This window comes from Cnephaeus nilssonii (genome assembly GCF_951640355.1).
Source record: "Cnephaeus nilssonii genome assembly, chromosome: 20".
In the NCBI taxonomy this organism is placed as follows: domain Eukaryota; kingdom Metazoa; phylum Chordata; class Mammalia; order Chiroptera; family Vespertilionidae; genus Cnephaeus; species Cnephaeus nilssonii.
Window position 1 is genome coordinate 26963285 of NC_137091.1, and position 17475 is coordinate 26980759.

At 41.0% G+C, this 17475-nt stretch overlaps 1 long non-coding RNA gene across 1 annotated transcript in view; it reads left to right on the forward strand.

Moving 5' to 3' along the window:
* The window catches only part of LOC307092707, an 82382-nt gene extending 65130 nt beyond the window's left edge, over nucleotides 1-17252 (forward strand). The window contains exon 3 of the long non-coding RNA XR_013812877.1: nucleotides 17152-17252. This is a non-coding gene — a long non-coding RNA (uncharacterized lncRNA). The remainder of the gene's footprint in view (nucleotides 1-17151) is intronic.
* Nucleotides 17253-17475: the final 223 nt, after the last annotated feature.

Genomic DNA, 17475 nt, shown 5'->3' on the forward strand with positions numbered 1-17475 from the left:
TCCCCCAGCAACTGTCTCTCTGTTTTTGGTATCTGAATGCTGCTCTGGCAGTCATTAAAGCTGTAGGCCATATATCTGCACCATTGCACCCATCTATTTGCCCCGATAAATGAAAGCCGACTGCATAGTTCTGCATTTATTTATGGTTTTTCTTCCAGATACAAGAAATATTTTATTCCTCTTCACCCAGTCCCTGGGAGCTGGTGTGAAGCAGATGTGTTCACAATTTTAGAGTATAGCAAATGGAGTATAGCAAATGGAGTTATGAAGACATATAATTGGCTGTCTGAGCACCTAGTGAGACAACTGCCATGTCTATGAGTATAAGATATGTGGCTTTGTGGAGCACTGGACTAGGAGCTGGGGATATGTGCCTTCTGCCTCCAGCTCTAGCATGGATTTTCTGAAAGAGATTGGGCTGGGTACATACACTCCATCTCTCAGGGTCAGTTTCATTATCTGAAGGCCTTCTGATCACAGTGAAGTTCTGACAGGGAAGTTCTCTTGTGAAAGGAGAGGGGAAGCCCCAGAGTAGAGATTGCCCACTAGAGGTTCATGGAAAGCCCTAATATCCCTGTTGTGTGTAGTCATTGGTTAGAGTCTGCCCAGGCCAATGTTGGCATTGGCTTGAATACTGGGCTGTATCCTAAAGTTCTGCAGCTGGAGGCTTTCAACTACCTGCACTTGTAATGGCAGACTCTCCACTGAAGGGAGCTCTGGGTGGTACACCTCCAAGGCTGCCACAGCCAGTTTATTTGGGTGGTTTCAGTCAGAATTGAGGTTTTTTTCTGGGACCTTCCAAAATATTTCAGGTCTGTAGATATAATTACCCCAGGATGAAGCAATATTATCCAATATTTCTTCATTTACTAAATTGTTAAAATTGCTTGCGGGAGGTAATGTGCTCTTCCTTATTGTGGAATATTTAAAAAATGTATTTTCTTTATTGTATATAGAATCTGTATAATTTGGTACTGAATCTGTATAATTTGGACATGGAGAGGGGCCAAGTACCAAAACAATGAGAAAAGCGCTTATTGTTACGTCTTTATGGGACTTGGGGCACAATAAGCCTGGGGATCCCAAGAGGAAATAGGCATGTGGAATTTTCAGTGTCAACACCTCTTCTTTGAGTTTTTCCAGGACTGGAAAGGTCCACATAACAAATACTTTTGGTGCCCCATATCTTACTTCCACTTCCAATTTCAGCTTCAGCTGTGAGGGATAGTTCTATGGAAGCTCAGAATCACCTAAAAATATCCTACGTGAAGTGTAGAGATGCAGAGATTTTTACTGTGTTTTGTCCTCAAGGCCCTTTCTGAGCTGCCAGAGTCAGCTTGGCTTCTGCAAAAGCTCCCTAAAAATGTCAGGGAGTTGATGTGCCTGAGGTTAATCTCACCCAACAGAGGATGAGAGTCTGTGAATGAATTTTCCAGTCCCTTGTCCTTTAGGTGAGCATTATGTACTTTTCTCTGAACCTCCCAGAGGAATCAAACACCTTTAGCCAACAGCTGGAACCCCAATTATGCACTCTTTTTAAAAAAATATATTTTATTGATTTTTTTACAGAAAGGAAGGGAGAGGGATAGAGAGCCAGAAACATTGATGAGAGAGACACATCGATCAGTCGCCTCCTGCACACTCCCCACTGGGGATGTGCCCGCAACCAAGGCACACGCCCCCGACCGGAATCGAACCTGGGAGCCTTCAGTCCGCAGGCCGATGCTCTATCCACTGAGCCAAACCCGTCAGGGCCAATTATGCACTCTTATTTGGTATTTTTCTCCCTGCCTGTCTTACTTTCCCTGGTTTCTCACTTCCTTCAACCACCTGGATTGGCTCCAAAATACTGGTAAACTACTTGTACTCTTCCTGTCTCAGGCTCTGCTTTCAGGGGAACCTAAACAGGGTCCATAGTCCACAAGAATATGAAAAGGGGGTCCTAATAACTTAGGCTGCTATTAGGATCTTTCCATGACTCAGGAGTCAAAAGGTGGGGACTTCTAAACTTTCTGCTGATGTTTTTCATACCTCTGTTAAATTACATGGTTGACTATAGTACGTTGTTGGGAGTGGCTTGAAATCACCAATCTTAGGATTGTTGGCACAAAGAGACAAAGGGATATTTGGGCAAAAACCCATGATTCCGAGGTAACCACCATATATGGAGCAGCCCAAGGTTCTGTTGTTTCCCTGAATCTAATTTTCTTCCTGTGGCCATGTCTTCCTCAATAAATTCCACATACAGCTCAGTCTGTACTGTGGAGCTAGGCATAAAGGTATCAAGGTTGTATTGTTCTGAGTAATTGGCAGGTACCCTTTGTCTTCTTGACTTTTTGCTTACATTTGTGATCATTCTTAATTTTGGCATATATATATATATATATATATATATATATATATATATATATATGCCAAATTCCTATGAAGTTCTGTCTGGTATCTGTTTGTGTCTTTAACAAGTCTAAATATAACCTGATCTCTAAGGCTTTCTTTAAAAATTTTTTTAATTCTAAAAATTGTGGTGAAAATATACATAACATAAAATTTATCATCTTAACCATTTTTAAGTATACAGTTCAGTGGCATTAGGTACATTTACATTGTTGTGTAACCATCATCACTATCCATCCACAGAACTCTTTTCTCTTGCAAAACTGAAATCTTATACCCATTGATCAACATCTTCCCATCCATTTCCCCCTTGTACCAGAACCCTGACAACCTCCATTCTACTTTCTGTTTCTAAATTTGACCATTCTAGGTAACTCATATAAGTGGTCAAATAGTATTTATTATTTTGTAATTGGCTTATGTCACTTGGCATAATGTCCTGTAGATTCATTCGTTTTGTACCATATGTCAGAATTTCCTTCTTTTTTATGGGTGAATACTATTCTGTTGTGAGATTATACCACATTTTGTTAATCCATTCATTAGTGGACACTTGGTTGGCTTCCACCTTTTGGCTGTTGTGAACTCAGCTGTTATGAGCATGGTGAATAAGGAAATCCCGTATGTTTATTCTATCTTTGCTAGATGGTGAACACTGATGCAACAGTGTCTCATTTGTCTTTATATCTCATCGATGAGTAGAGGATCTATTGAATATGCACTGTTTTCCCCAAAGTTGGAGAGATCCTGAATCACCATAGCAGTTTACCTGCAGTGTTCCATTCTACTTATTATGTAGTAGAGAGCTATAATAGTCTCTGTCCAACTCTAAACTCCCATTGGGAGATGTTTGGTAAATATTTGCTGAGCAAATGGGTATTTGTCCCTGTCCCTGTTCTTTGGCCATATGTTGCCTCCAGCTTGCTACCTGGTTCTCATCTATCTTCAACATCAATATCTTTCCTGAGCATCTGGTGAATCAACTAGTACTCTTGGACTCAGTGTCTTTCACTGTACTCTGCAACCAATTTCTGCTTAAAGTCCTGGCCCTGACCTGGAAATTCTGACTTAGACTTGCAATTAGACTCTGTTAGTGAGTCATCCTCATGTACTGACACAAAGGAACATGATTATGAGGGGATTAGATGAGATGATGTATGTAAACCATCTAGAAGAGGGCCTGGCTCATACAATTGTACAGTAAATAGTCATTAGTATTATTAAGCATAGTATTTTTTATTATATATAGTTATATATTGTATACATACACATATATGTGTATATATGTTACAAAATAATCTTTCTACTCCTTATATTCTTCTTTTTTTAAAAAAATATATTTTATTGATTTTTTTACAGAGAGGAAGGGAGAGGGATAGAGAGCCAGAAACATCGATGAGAGAGAAACATCGATCAGCTGCCTCCTGCACACCCCCTACTGGGGATATGCCCGCAACCAAGGTACATGCCCTTGACCGGAATGGAACCTGGGACCTTTCAGTCCGCAGGCCGATGCTCTCTCCACTGAGCCAAACCGGTTAGGGCTCCTTATATTCTTCTTACTTCAAAAAAATCATTTAAAGAATATGACATTGATAGTTATTTATATAAAAGAATTATTTAAGAACAGAATATCAAGAGTGATGATTTAGAGACAGGGAAATTATATTATCAGAATTCTAGGCTAAGCATAGTTCTGGTACTTAAGCATTAAATTTAACTCTGAGCCAAAAAAAGAGAAAAAAAAGAAGCAAGAAATATCTCTATTATCTTATTCATATTACATGAAACAGAAGGAAGAAGATAGGCAACTTCATATCTGAATAATGAGTTGTAGTTGGGAGACCTGATTAATACTCTGAATGTTTGCTGAAGAAATGAAGTAAGAGCAAGGGAAAAAGGGATTGCAGAGGGAATGCTTGCTTCTCTGTTTTATACTTTCTGGAATGGAGAAGTTAAGATGGAATAAGAGAAATAACCTATTTTTTGAGTCAGAGTATAACTGTTCTCCTTGCAGTGCTCATAGGACTTATAAGACCAAAGCTACTTCCCTGGGCGAAAGAGTTATGAGATTGATAAAAATGATGTATACATGAGCAGATAATGCTTTGCTGGGCCTCATATCTGATACATGTTTCTCAGTCTAATTGGCTGGATTACTCTCTTTCCTTGGTCACTAATATCAGAATATCAGTACTTAGGCCAGACATTCTTCTTCCCAATGTGTTTTCCTATGAAGTTCTGCCTGGTATAGTCAGAATGAGCAGTTTGTATTACTGAGGATGTCAGAATACCTCTCTTCTCCCCACCCAATAAATTACTTAAAGCACTCCTTGGGGCATTTCCTCACAGCTATGAATTGAATTGTGTCTCCTAAATTCATATGTTGGAGCTCCAACCCACAATCTCACTGTATTTGGAGACAGGGCCAAAAGGAGGTAATTAAGCTTAAATGAGATCATAAGAGTTAGAGTTCTTATAGGAACAGACACCAGAATGCATGCATGCCTCTTTCTCCCCTCCTTTTCCCTTCTTCTCTCTTCCTCCACCATGCGAGAACACAGTTAAAAGATGGCCATCTGCAAGCTAGGAAAAGAGGTCTTACTAGAAACTGAATTAGAGGGCACCTTGACCTTGCACTTCTCAGTCTCTAAAAAACCATGAGAAGTAAATTTCTGTTGTTCAAGACATTCAGTCTATGGTATTTTATTATGACAGCCTGAGCAGATGAATATATTTACTGAGCATCCAATCCAGGAACTCAGAGAATTACAATATCATTGCTACCAACTCCTGCTGATATCACCTGTGCAATCTCAGTCTTATATGTTCTGCTTTTATTGTGATCATCCTTGTTTAGCTTCATCCAGTCAGAGCCACAGCTCATCTCTGTGATGTGAGGGCCTCAACCAGAAAAGGTACAGCCCACAGCCAACACAAGGAAGTGATTAGATGAGGCGAGGCCAGTGGAACCAGGCTCCTCTCCTGTGTTGCGTTCTCAAGCCATTTTCAGGTCAGCTTGAGATATCTGTTCTGTTTGTCCCAGAATTCTTCATTAAATAAATAATAAACCTTTTCATAGCTTCTTGGTGTATGTGGTATAATCAGTCTTAACGTCTGAACCAAACTGTGAGTGAGAGTCCACCTCAACAGGTGGCCACAATATTAATCAGATAGCAATATTAATGCCTGGCACACCATAAGCATTTTTGGCAAATATGATAAGGTTGATGTCAACTTCTGCCAAGCCAACAAAAAAGCAATCTCTTTTCTGACAATGTTTCTGAAACTGAGGTATCCATATCCTCAAGGGGCTCTCCTGAGTCTACACCACACACACACACACACACACACACACACACACACACACACACACACTTACATTTGGTTGGAGGGGGACATGGTATATTAAAATTCACAGAAAGAATATGGAGTACATGGAAAATTCCAAGAATGTTAAGATCAAACGTGAGGCTCCCAAATAATTTCATGTTTCTAGAAGATACTTTAACTACACCCCTAGAATGCCGAGGGATATTTATTTCCTCCCCTCTGTCCTTAGCAACTCTTATAGAAAAGTGTGAGAAACTAACAGTAGATTTTAAACTGACATACCAGAAACCACAATACATAGAGGTGACTGTGTGAGCAGCATCAAGGGCCCAGCCTTCTCCCCTTTGAGCAGACCTAGCAATGCCTCGGTTGGGGTTTTTATTGTGGTTGGGTAGGACTAGGGTGAGGATACCAATGTTCAGGTAGGAGTGCCAAAGGAGGGAACACATGGGCTTTCTATCAGCTTGCCTATATGTGAAGCAGAAAAGTAAGAGGGAAGGGGGAGGCTTAAAAACTGTCAAGAGTCAAAAATCAAAAAATGGATTCTGACTCTTTATTAGAATTTGACCTCTGTTATCTCACTGGGTCTTTATTATAGCACAATGAAGAGGTTTCCACGGGTGATTCCCATTTTACAGATAAAGAATTGAGCCTTAGAAGTGTTAAGTGACTTGCTTAAGGTCACAAATCTGGTAGACTATCTGAATTCAAATCCAGGCCACTCAGATCTAGATCTATGCTCTTAGCTACTACATATCCATTAGTCATGGCATTTAGCATAACTTGCTTCTCATTTCAGGCTTTTTTTATTTTTTGCGCGCGCACATGCGCGCGCACGTGTGTGTGTGTGTGTGTGTGTGTGTGTGTGTGTGTTCTTTCCCCATCTAACATTGAACTCCAGGAGGGCAGGGACCAAGTCTGTTCTATCTGTGTGGCTCTCCTACCCCCAATTAGAGCTACTAATGGCAACTGTGCTCTATAGCAGTAGCTCAGTGAAACATTTTAAATTGGATTGAATTGAAATTATGGCATCATCTCTGAAGAAAATAAATCACCATAGTACAAATAGCCACCTTTTAATGAACACTAATCATGTGCCAGGCATGCACCAGGTGCTTCACACGGTACCTCTAACAGCCATTCATAATTAGTGGTTTGGTGGGGGAGAATAAAATTTGATAGTAATAAATATGAAAAATTGCATTTTGGTTTCACATCAGTTTCTTAAGTAAAGCTTGGATGGACAAGCTGAAGAGCAGTTTTTGTTAAAAAGAAGTTTAAAACATTGTTGACTTGACTGTTCACTAAGTTAAACCAGCCATAAAATGTGGCTGGCTTCTTAGAAGTAAATCATTCTCAAGCTAAATTAATGGAAATTCAGTATTTAGAGGAAGTGAAATAATAGTCCACTTAATTCTGTATTGGCTCTTTGAAATATTATATGTAGTTATGGGCTCTAAGTTTTAAGAGGGATATTGATAACCTGAACTATTTGCAGAAAAAAAACCCAGAGGGTTGAGGCCCTGGGATCCATGCCACCCAATGGCTGTCTAAAGAAACTAGGACTGCTTTTGGCTCAAATAAGAAAAGACTCAGTGGGATGGGAACATGACCTGCTAACTGTTGGAAAGTTATAATTGAGGCTCTACTAGGGCTGGACTCTCTGTTCAATTCACTAATGTATCCATAGCACTCAAAGATACCTTGTACATCAATATAAATTTGATGTTAAATGAATGAAGGACTGAATCATGTAATGTGTGTTCTGGTTGACTCCTGTGGTTAGAAGAAGCAGAAGCTCTTACATTGCACTTACCTTGTTCAAGGTAAGTGGGGTTTACTGTAAAGATAGAGTACAGTGCTGTCCAATAGTTCTATCTGCAACAATGGGAGTGTTTGTCCTCTTCACTGCCCACTGTGGCAGCCATTAGCCACACATGACTATTGAGCACTTGAAACGTGCTAGTGCAACTTTGAATCTATAATTTTAATTACACTTACATTTAAATAGCTAATGGCTACCACATGGATAGTGCAGATAAAAATTTCAAGAAAAGCACCTGAAGCATTTTAGGTTTAGGTGTCTGGATTTTAGGTGTCTCTAAATGACAACTCCTCTCAGGCTTACATTCTCTGCTTTGCCTCTTTCCATCTCCATTTCTCTCTGTGCTTGTGTTCCATTCCCTTCTCTTTAGTGAGAGTTGTGTCTAGGGATAGGGGCAGGGACCTGCAGTATGAACACAGTCACATAGGCAGCAGAACTGTGAATGAGCAGATCCCCTAGAAAGGGTATAGGGAAGTCTGTGGCCAGAGCATGCAGTGACTGGACGTTGCTAGTAGAGACAGAGCATTTATGAGAAGAGTGGAGTTCACAAGGAGGTAGACTGCAACTCACTTGTTCATTTAACCACTATTTTATTGAACATCTACTATGAGACAGGAAGAATGCTAGACTCTGGGGATACCATGATAAGTAGGACAGATGTGATCCTTTTATTACTGTATTAGGGTGCTCTGGGGAAACACTGGATAGATGGTTATAGGATACATCTGTCTATATACAGTCATCCTTCAGTGTCCATGGGGTTTTGGTTCATGTCTACATTACTCATCATCTCTTATCTATACTAATAAAAGGGTAATATGCTAATTAGACTGGATAGACCGGACATCTTCTGGATGTCCTTCCGGACAAAGCCACTGTGGCGGGGGCTGAGGCAGAGCAGTTAGGGGTGATCAGGCTGGCAGGTAGAGTGGTTAGGGGCATCAGGCAGGCAGGCAGGTGAGTGGTTAGGAGCCAGTGGTCCTGGATTGCGAGAGGGATGTCCGACTGCCGGTTTAATGGAAATCGACAGGGATCAGGCCTAAACTGGCAGTTGGACATCCCCCTGAGGGGTCCTGGATTGGAGAGGGTGCAGGCCAGGCTGAGAGACCCCCCCCCCCATGCACGAATTTTGTGCACCGGGCCTTTAGTATTACTTATAATATCTAATCAAAGTAAATGCTATGTAAGTAATTGTTATACTGTATTGTTTAGGGAATAATGATAAGGAAAAAAGTCTGTTCGTGTTCAGTACAGATACAACCTTCTAGACCTAATTATATAGTACATGTCAGCAACATATAATTTTTTGAATATTTTAATGTGCCGTTGGTTGAATCTGTGGATGTGGCACCCATGGATATGAAGGACTGACTATATAGAGAGATTTATTGTAGGAATTAACTCATGATCTGCCATTGGTAAGCTAGAGAACCAGGAAAGTCGATGGTATAATTCAGTTGGAATCTGGAGGCCTGAAAATTAGGAGGCTGATGGTTTAAATCTTGATGTGAATCTGAAAACCAGAGAACCAGGAGTGCAAATGTCAGAGGGCAGGAGAAAATTGATGTCCAAGCTTAAGGAGAGAGAGAGAGGGAATTGTTCTATTGGATTATGCCCACTCACACTGAGTGGGACTGTTTGCTTTGCTCAGTTCACCAATTCAAATGCTAATCTCTTCCAGAAAAAGCCTCACAGACACACCCAGAAATAATGTTTTACCAACTACTTGGGCATCTCTTAGCCCCATCAAGTTGACATATAAAATTAATCATCACAATGGCCTAGCTCACGGATTAGTAAGAAAAGCAGAAGACAAGTAGGTGATAACAATGAAGTATTATGGATGCTATGAGAGTGGAGTAGAGGGTGTCTTGGGAACAAATAAACCAAAGATTCTAAGTCAATTTAGAGAGTCCAGGAAAGACTTATGGAAGAAATGACACCACAGTTTGGCAGATAATAAGGAAGGAGGGGAAGAGAAGCCAAAGGCCTAGAGGGGAGTGAATTCCTCATTAAAGAAACCTTAATTCTGTTTTATTAAGTGTTGGCAAAATTTATTTAACCATGGGACTCTCTTCTCTCCATTCAGTCTCTTCTTAGCATCAGGCAGAACCAGTGTTCCATAGAACATAGGTTGAGAAACTATGACCTAGACATTTCATTTGTGTTCAGTAGAGAGGCTGTATTTGAGACAGATTTTCAGCCCAATCAAATTTGTTCTAGATCTGAAAATAAATGTGGGTCTTTCTGCCTGAATGCTTCTTGGCACACCCAGAGCCAGAGTCATCAGCCTGTGAAGTTGGCAAAGCCCTTTATTTCCACTTGGAAAATCTCCCCCCTAGGGTTCACACACATCCCGAATGGACTTCACTTTTTCTGCTGATGTTTGTCCAGTGCCAAGAGATACAGGAACTTACTAGTAGTTCCCCTTTCCAAATGTCCCGCTGTCTGAATTTCCCTCCCCCATCAAGTCTTTCAAGACCTTCTCTATAGAAGCGTTTTCCCTTCAGGGACCTGAGAGGATATCAACTGTCCTGGCCATTCTCTTGGTCCTCAGATTATGACCCTCATCCTTTTATATGGGTACATCTTGTCTACTCAACTGTTCATTGGACTTTGAAGTCAGGCTTGGCTTCTCTCATTGACCAGATAGTGGTTGTGGGCAAACACCTTAACTTCTCTGTGCTTCAGTTTTCTCATCTGTAAAATAGAAATTATATATTACCTATTGTAGAGGGTTCTGGAGGCTTGAGTGATATAAATGATATTATATACTTCTGCTAAGTGTTCCAGAGTATTTAGAATAGTGCTGCCACATAACAAACGTGTATTACTTTTTATAAGATGGAGACTCTAGTTGTCCTGGATTTAATGTAATGTTTCCTCCTGCATCTGCTTTGTATTGTTTACAAAGGGTTAGAATCTCTCACAGGACAATATCTTTCTCTAGGATATATTTTTTCCTGATATACTTGAATTGTGACCCCTTCCTGTTGTTTCCTTCCTTCTTTCCTCCCTCCCTCCCTTCCTTCTTCCCTCCCTCCTCTTTTTGTAACAGTTTCATTGATCTATAAGTCACATACTATACAGTCCACTCATTTGAAGTATACACTTCTATGGTTTATGCATTCATAGGGTTATGCATCCATCACCACAATTTTAGAGCATTTTTATCACTCCAAAAAGAGGCCTTGTATTCATTTGTAGTCATTCCCCATGTTATGGACTGAATGTTTGTATTCCCCCCAAATTCATTGGTTGAAATCCCAATGTGATGATATTTGAAGGTGGGGTCTTTGGGAAGTTATTAGGTTTAGATGAGGTTATGAGGGTGGAAACCCCCAATGGTAGGAGTAGTGTCCTTATTAGAAGAAAAAGAGACTAGAACTTGACGCGCGCTCTCTCTCTTCTTAATATATGTGCCAATGAAAGCCATTGTTGACATACTCAGGAAAAGGGCCCTTACTAAGAACCAGACTATGCTGGCACCCTGATCTTAGATTTCCAGCCTCCAGAACTGTGGAAATAATTGTGTGTGTGTGCGTTTTTAAGCTACCTGGTCTATGGCATTTTTATTATAGCAGCCCTAACTACCACTCCATTTCCCCTCATCCACCCCTTACTTTCAGTGCATGGAATCCATTAATTTACTTTCTAACTCTGTGGATTTACCTATTTTGGACATTTCATATAAACAGAATAATACTATATGTGGACTTTGTGACTGTCTTCTTTCACTTAGCATGATGTTTTCAAATATCATTCATGTTGTAGTGTGTATCAATACTTTTACCAAGCTGCTTTCCACAGCAACTGCACCATTTTATGCATTTATCATTCTTCCATTTGTTAATTTAATACTTCATATAGGATTATGGTGTATGTCCCTTTAATGGTGTGAAATGAAAAAATAAGAAAAAATTTTTAAATGCCATAGTTGGCCCACCATTTTATTTAATAAAGGTGAGCCCACAGGCAATAGATGTGCTCAAGCCTGAAGCAGTGAATGCAAGCTTGAAACCCATGGAAATTATTTATGAATAATTTTAAGGGCTTTTCATCCTTTACAAAGAAGGGAGGTGCTTGATTCAGGGGGTCAGCTAGGTGGATAGTGATGTCTTTGTTGACAAAGATGTGAAGGAATTTATTAAGGGCCAAGAGAAGCTTTAAGCAAGGTGCGTGAGAGGGACTGAGAGGTTTGTCTTCAGAAGACATTTGTAGGTGATTTAAGGATTTTAAAGAGCAAGTTTGACTCTTTATCATTTTGTCTTTACCCTGCTGATAGCCCTGTGCCCCTTCAAGAAAATGCTAGAATCTGGGAGAAGTTCACAGAATCTGGGTGCTATATGGAGGATAGGATACAGCAAGGCTGATGGTAGAGAAACTGGTTAGCAGAACTGATCAGTAAATGTGCATTGATGTGAGACTGCCCTCTCCTTACTTTTATTTTCCTACATTGGCTTGTGATTTTTGCTGGGCTGTTGGATGCAATTTAACACGCTAAGCCAATCTGTTTACTTGTAATGCTCATCACTAATAGGAAACAAGATGCTGGTTTCATAGGGAAGCTGGCTCTGCTCAGTAGACAAAGTTTCTTGCACTGATGATGAAAGATTGTAAATGGATTGAGCAGGTTGCTGGTGTCAGTTTCAATTTGTTGAGCCACCGAATCATGTTGTCAACAATTAGCATCTATAAAATATGAACACACGTATATCACCCTTTCAGTAAAAGACTAAGGAACCCTGGCAGTTGATCTGAATTTGAACATACTTTTCCCTTACCACTGCTTTGTAGTTTCTGCTGAAATTAAAGTTTGATTGATTTAAAAATATTTATTGAGTCCCTTCCAGATTTCAAGCACTGTGCAAGATGCCCAGTATTTATCATGGAACTAAATAAATGGCCAGTGCCTTCAGAGAGCTCACATCCAGAGAGGAACAGACAAGCAGACAGTGATAAGTCAATGGGTGTGTGAGTGTGTGTGTGTGTGAGTGAGTGTGTGTGTGTGTGTGTGTGTGTGAGTGTGTGTGTAGTAAATTCTATGCTAGGGAAAGTAAATGTCCCACAACAGGGGCATAAAAGGGGAGGGTCCCTCTGTGTTTCAGCTTCATGCTACAGTGCCTGACTGACTTGAAGTTGCCTCATTCAATGGTGGGAATGCACCAGTTTTTAGTGGCAGCCCTGCATACACAGCTTCCTTTTTTTTTTTTTTTTTTGTTATTCCTCACCCAAGGATACTTTTCCTACTGATTTTTTAGAGAGTGTGGAAGGGAGAGAGAGACAGAGAGAAACATCGATGTGAGAAAGCTATCGATTGGTTGCCTCCTGCACGTACCCCACCTAGGGCCAGAGAACCTGCAACCAAGGTATGTGCCCTTGACTGAAATCGAATTCAGGATCCTTCAGTCCATGGGTGGATGCTCTATCCACTGAGCCAAACCAGCTTCCTTTTGAGAGATTCCATGAATGTCCATGTTATACTCCACCTCCTCATTCTCTCCTTACTGTCCACTCCCTCCAATGTCCACTCCACCTAAGGGGTCCATACAGAGTAGAAGTATATTTCTTAAGGTCTATTCATTTGTTCATTCAGCAAACGCATACTGGCTGCTGACTGCTTACATTGTTCTGTAATCAGCTAGTGGGATTAGTACAGATACAAATTAGGTGAGTCCTGCCTTTGAGATGCTTACATTCATGTCAGCCACTCAATGCAAGAGTAGCCCATGGAGGGGTGGTAAGGCAAGGTGACATTTCACTGGCAAGAAGCATTGCTGTCACTTGAAGGGGTTGGGGTAGGTGTGGAAGTATTGGGAAAAGCAGAACAGGAAGAGAAAACATTGAATCTGAGCTTTGAAGGGTTTATCTAGATTCTAGATGGAGATGGGTGGTGCTCACTCTGACCTAATTCCTGGTCTGGAATTGGAATGTCAGGGTTCAGCCCTAGCTGGTTTGGTTCAGTGGATAGAGCGTTGGCCTGTGGACCGAAGGCTCCCCAGTTCGATTCCGGTCAAGGTCACATGCCCGGTTTGCAGGCTTGGTCCCTGGTAGGGGGCGTGCAGGAGGCAGCCAATTAATGATTCTCATCATTGATGTTTCTATCTCTCTCTCCCTCTCCCTTCCTCTCTAATATCAATAAAAATATTTTTAAAAACGAATGTTAGGGTTCAGACTCCAGCCCCCACCCATGTTAGCATGAGACCTTGATCAACGGCCCTCCCTCACCTGGTTAACCCCCTGTATCCTCATCTATGAGATGGGTTATGAATAGTTCTGCCTGCCTGGTGATGCTGTGGAGATTCAACTATCTGCATGTAATGCTCTGGGCATAGTGCCCAGCAGAGTAAGTACTCAATCAATACCAGATGCTATTGCTATTAGCCATTCCTTGTGAGATAAGGGCCTTTCCTGATGCCGTTTGCTTTGAAAAGGAACCTAGGATCATATATTAAAGAGACTGAAATGAAGGGTGTGATTGATCATTTCCCTAAGATGTAAAGTTGCCTTGTAGCAAGAAGTAGGGAAAGGTGAGCCAATCCCACATCCAAAGCCCTGTTAGAACTTCTTTATTCTTTCCTGGCTCTGGGGCTGGGTTTTCTTACTGTTATTACAAAAACATGGCCTGAAATATCTCTAGTTGAGGGGTCCAGAGCCCATAGGAACTGTCAAAACTGGGATTGGAACATAAATATAAAATGACAGACAGCTTTATGCACTATTAAACTTCACAGCTAGAATTTTTAAAGCAAATTATCATGTCAAATATTCTTGTTATGTTAAACTGGAAATGAAAATGACATATTTATTTGCTTAGATCGACTCATTGGAAGCAAAGTTAGGCTTTATTTTTTTCTCTGCCAAATGCTTTGATGCACTCCTTTAACCAAATGGTTTAAATCTGAATATTAGTTAAAAATGTATCAACCACAGTGGGGTTGTCAGCCTTGTAAGGATTGTTTCCTTTCAAATGGGTCAATGGATAGAGATTTAAAATAGGAAAAAAAAATAGGAGCCAGAGGCTTTGATGTTTTTGGCCATCAACCAAGAAAATAATTTGCTCACCGTATAGGGAACATATAGGTGACTGAGAAATGGGCTTACTTAGGGACTTTAGGCACCCCCTTTATGTGCCATAATCTTCAGGAGCATGTGTGGATGTTACCAGGGCTCAGGACTCACCTTGACGGCCACCAGATGTCACTGTTGAGTCACAGAAGCACAACCCCAGGGGCTAAGAATCCTTCCAGGGCAGGACTGTCCAGAAAACTTTACCTGACCAAACAGCTCATTCTTCCTTTCTTTTTTTCCTTTATTGATTAAGGTATTACATCTGTGTCCTTATCCCCCCGTTGCCCCCCCCCCCCCACCCAAAACCTGTTCATGTCCTCACCCCCCTGGTGTCTGCATCCATTGGTTATGCTCATATGCATGCACATAAGTCCTTTGGTTGATCTCTCCCTCTTACCCCCAGCTCATTCTTTATTTTAAATACCTGCCGAGCTCAGGAGCCCAGGGCAAGCTTAACTGAAGTCAGGAGAATCATTTAGAGTATGGAAGAAAACTAGGGCAGTGGGGGAAAATGCAGTATTTGCTTTTTCTGTATTCTTGAGATTCTCCTTGTCATTCAATCACTTCTGCACACCTGCTCTTCCCCCATTCACAACCAGAACTAGGCAGTAAATGCATTGAACTGGTTAGACCTGCAAAGTTGCAGAATGTCAGAGAAAGAAGGGCTCGTAGGGGTCATCTTGCACAATGTCCCAACTCAAGTGCAGGGGCACCAAGAGGGGAAAAAATTGCCAAGGTCATAGATAACTCTAGGCAGAGAATCTCTCATAAAGCTATTAAATGAAGGTAAAGGACAGTAGTTCTTAGGTGTGGTCCCTGGTCCAACAGCATTACTATCACCTGGAAGCTTGTCAGAAAGCAAATTCGTGGTTTCCACCCAGACCTATTGAATAAGAAAGGCTGGGTTGGCACTCAGCAATGTGGTTTTCTAAACAATCCCTCCCTCCCCGCCCTAACCAGTTTGGCTCAGTGGATAGAGCGTCAGCCTATGGATTGAAGGGTCCCAGGTTTGATTCCAGTCAAGGGCATGTACCTTGGTTGCAGGCATGTCCCCAGTAGGGGGTGTGCAGGAGGCAGCTGATCAATATTTCTCTCTCATCGATGTTTCTAACTCTCTATCCCTCTTTCCCTCTTCCTTCCTCTCTGTAAAAAAAAAAATCAATAAAATATATTTAAAAAATAAAAATAAACAAGTCCCCCCCCCCCAAAAAAAAAAAATTCTGATTTGACTGAAGTATAAGATCTATTGTGAATGGGAGTAGGAGGGTTTTAGTTCCTACTTCCTTGTGCTATAAGAATCACTCCAGGCTCTGGGCTCTGATGAGTACAACCAGGTCTCAGCTTCTTGTTGGCATCTACACACTCCCTGGGAAGCGTGTCTCCCATGTAGATACTCTTGAGTAGAAAGACATTTGTCCTCCATGGTTCCCATTTTTTCTGGACCTAACTTCCAGCTGTTGGGTGAGTTCACTTAGGGTGAATGGCTCCATTTTAGCCAGGGGCAGCTAGAGCCTCATTTTCCCCTTTCTCCTTCTCTAATCCCTTATCCTCATTAAATTTATTTTCCTTAGTCTCTCACATTTCTTCCTCCATTACAAGAGAGAGAGAATTTGGTATTATTGAGCATCTCCTATTTGCCAGGTGCTTCTACATATTCTTGGAATTCTCAAGACAAACCCTGGAGACTAGAGTTTGACCATCACCACATTTTTATAGGTGAGAAATGCTCCAGGTCACACTAGTGAAAAAAATGAGTATGCAGGGAAGATTTCAATGGCTCTGCTTCAAGTTAATGGGGTTTTGTTTCCCTCCCAACCTCTCTGCATTTTAAATGCACCTTCAAACCCAAACAGGGAGCCAGGTAAGAATTCCAGATTCCCCTGTCTAGAATTCAAGGGGGTAGGAGACATAAAAGAAGGGACCCCTTATGATTTCCTACAAGGTGTCCTCCCCAAATACAACCTATCTTCTATGCTTAGAAAATGGTTAGATCCTGGTTGGGTAGTCCATTGAAAGAAATATTGTTTCTTCATAGAGTCATTTTCCAGATATGTTCAGGACTGCTTACTCTTCTCTACCATGTGTTCTCCTTAGGGTTTAACCTCAAGTTAGATTAATCAAAGATTTCCTCTGCCAGATGACGTTAGAATGTCTTCTTTGCAATTTCTGGTGTTCTCCTATTCACCTTTGTGTTTTTCTTTTTAAAATATGTTTTTACTTATTTCAGAGAGGAAGGCAGAGGGGGAGCGAGAGAGAGAAACATCAATGATGAGAGAGAATCATTGATTGGCTGCCTCCTGCATGCCTCCTACTGGGGATTGAGCCTGCAACCCCCGCATGTGCCCCTGATGGGAATCAAATGCAGGACCCCTCAGTCTGCAGGCCAATGCTCTATCCACTGAGCCAAACCAGCTAGGTCTATTCACCTTTGTTTTTATATACCACTTATATCATTTTGCTACCTTAGTTCTTAGGAAAATTTGGTGTGCCTGGAAAAATACAACTTAACCCTTTTCTTGCTTTTGCAGGGTCATCTTTTTGTTTTCTTTTAGCAAGTGATACAGAGGGATCATGATGAAGTCACAAAGGTAAAGGTAAGCACACACTAATGACTTCCTGTAGCTTCTGTCATTAGTTTTTCCTCCCTAGCAGACACATCTTTAGAGTTCTAGAACATTTATGTTGTTTTAAACTTCATCTCATTTTATGCTTTCCTCCCTCTTTTTGGGCTATTTGTTTGTGATATAAGATTTAATTCTGCTTTTTCATATATGAGCAAGAATTTCATTTCCCTTTATATTTAGGCACCCACTCAGCCTAACTTATCAGTGTGGTTATTCCCCCTGGGAGAA